This window comes from Miscanthus floridulus, chromosome 13, assembly GCF_019320115.1.
Source record: "Miscanthus floridulus cultivar M001 chromosome 13, ASM1932011v1, whole genome shotgun sequence".
In the NCBI taxonomy this organism is placed as follows: domain Eukaryota; kingdom Viridiplantae; phylum Streptophyta; class Magnoliopsida; order Poales; family Poaceae; genus Miscanthus; species Miscanthus floridulus.
The window spans coordinates 25,270,945-25,273,961 of record NC_089592.1 but is presented as its reverse complement, the minus strand read 5'-3'; positions in this window follow the sequence as shown (position 1 = coordinate 25,273,961).

Sequence of the window (3,017 nt, the reverse complement as noted above, 5' to 3'; positions counted from 1 at the left end):
AAAAATCTCCAACAACACTCTACTATATGGCTACCATACAACTTTGAGTAAGCTCAACTCTATACTTAAAGGTTTGTTCAATATATTTTATTCGATGCAAAAGAGCTTATCTAGTTCTATGATTAAATCCATGCAGCAACCACTGGATTTGTATAGCCGTCGATGTCGGGAGGAGCATGGCATGGGTCTTTGATTCATTAGATAAGGACACGGTGACATACAAAGACTTCATATCGATTCTTAAGACGTATACATATCGACAATCCTCATTAGCTTATGTGTTTGTATACATACTTGTAACGTTCACTTTTGGATACTAACAAGTTGTATTTGCTAAAATAATTCGAACAGGGCATTTAGGTTCTATGTCATTAATCATCATGGAAGGCATGATCCAGCAAGGAAGGAAAAGCTGACTATAAAAACACTATGTGTGGTAAGTGTAACTTACTTCTTCAGTACTCCATTACATGGCTGTCAAAAGCATTACTTAACATTTTCATATGCAAAACACACAATGCCCCAAGCAGAAGCCTGGGAGTGTACATTGAGGATACTATATATGTTCTATAATGAGTAACATCGGTGCCTACAGGAGACACTCCTTAAGGGTAAGTTTGAACCTCTTCACCCGTAGTATAAAAACTTCGTAAATGGTATGAAATACTAAACCGAAACTTGTTCTCTTGTAGTGGAGAGAAGAGAAAGGAATGAAAAGAGACCCATACAAGGATGACCAACTCTTAGAGCTCATCGGCGACCTTTGCAACTTCATATTGGACCAGATTGTACACGTCAGAGGCGCCTACCATGACCGAGAGTCTGAGTTAGGTATAAATCCTCAGTACCAACACCTTCATGAGACTGAAAGGCTAGCTCTAGGACGTTGATAACAATGTGTATGGAATTTATATATTTAATGATGGATTGTATATATTCTTGTGAATTGGACTTATAATTGTAGTTTATAGAATACTCTTGTGCTTGTAGTTGCGGTCGCGGGGCGTTCGGCAACGCGAACGCTGGTCGCGGGGCGTTCGGCAACGCGAACGCGGTGTGGAACGCTGGTCGCGGGGCGTTCGACAACGCAAATGCGGTTCGGAATGTTGGTCGCGGGGCGTTTGGCAATGCGAACGCGGTTTGAAACGTTGGTCGTGGGACGTTCGGCAACGCGATTTTGAATTGTAAATTTGATTTTTTTTACAGGAAAACATACTGTAGGGGCGGTTCTAGATTGAACCGCCCCTACAAATACCTGTTTGTAGGGGCGGCTGGTAATACAAGCCACCCGTACAAATCGATTTGTAGGGGCGGCTGGTAATACGAGCCGCCCCTACAAATCGATTTGTAGGGGCGGCTGGAAACACCAGTCGCCCCTACAAATTGATTTGTAGGGGTGGCCTGGGAACCGCCCCTACAAATGCATGATTTGTAGAGACCCTTGCGTAGGGGTGGCTGGGCAAACCGCCCCTACAAAGGGTTACCAGCTGCCCATAGAAATTTTTTTTGTAGTAGTGGCTTACAGTTTAAATGTTCTTATCAAGATCTCGATAACTCAAAACAAAAAGAAATGTTCTCGGATTTTACAAATTGTGCAATGCTTCTCGGACTTCTTACAATAATCTGGTGAGTCGCTCTGGGCCATACTGGTCCTTGTACTTCATAGATTGTGCAATAGAAAATACTCCATCTTTTTCCAATACCTTGGCTAAGATGAATTTTGCCAGCTCCGATTGTAGTGCGACGATCTCCATGTCTAGCAACCTTTCATGCTTATATTTCTTGCGTTGTCGTTCAAAAAAGATGATATCCAAAGAGGAACAGTAAATCATTTTGTTGAATTATTAACAGACATAAATAAAATGGGGATTATACACAACAACTTATCGGCTTCTTCCGATTTCCCACCGATGTAGCGAAGCATTGCCCACGTTATGTAAAACCCGCATTCATTGTTTCCCGCCGGCTATGATAGATACTTACCCTCCATTTCGACAACCTTGAATGGGACCGGCGTCCCACTGATATGTCTTCTTCAGACATTGAGCAACATTAAAAGGAGAAACATTAAAAAATGGTATGTGTGATTAGAAAATAATATGTTATTAGGATCGCTTACTAATTCAGCACTGCCACCAGTGCATCCAGATGATGAAATGGTTTTTTCTTTGAGTCCCACATCTCGAGCAGATTTTTGACAAGATTAACACAAATGAAGACGAAATGGTTGTTGCAATCACAGAATCCTAATTATCGAATAATCTTAATGAAAAAAGAAGCATAAAATTAAAAGCCGAGAACACATACTCATAGTTGTAGGCTAGAAGTATATGGGTTTTCTTCTTCATCGTGAATTCATCGAAAACAGCAATCAATCTCTATTTTAGGTCTTCCACATCACATCCATAGAGGCCCAGACATGTCCTCTCGTTGACTCGTATGGGGTCCAAGAAGGCTATGTAATCCCATTTGCTTTTTAGAATGCAAAATTTTGCTATACACCTACATAAAATCATGGGAAGTGCTCAAAAATTAACAATTTGTGTGTCGAGAGAGTAGTTAATTGTAAAATCGTGCGTGTAGGGTACTTACATAGTCCATAGCGTCAACATTTGAACATCGAGAGAGCATTTCTGGTATAGCTGGAACAAGCACTCCCACTCGACATCGAACTTCTCTTCTTCAGGATAATGGAAAATATGTGGCGAACGGACAATAACCTCAAAACCAAAGTTGTGCGTCTCTGTTGCTTGAGCCATGTAATATTTATGTAACTGGCGCATATATGTTGTCAAATTTTATACTCATGATCGGGAACCAAAAGATTGCCCCTTTCATACTTCATTGCCGGTGTTGCCGTCCCTTGTACATCATAATAGATGGTCGCGGCCTCTTCCATGATTAATCCTGGGTTGTCTTCGACGTACTTCTGTATGTTCCTTAAATCTTTATTGTGTATTTCTTCATCTCTGGTTGTAGTGTATTTATTCTATGTTTGCCTTTCGAATTCGGACTTC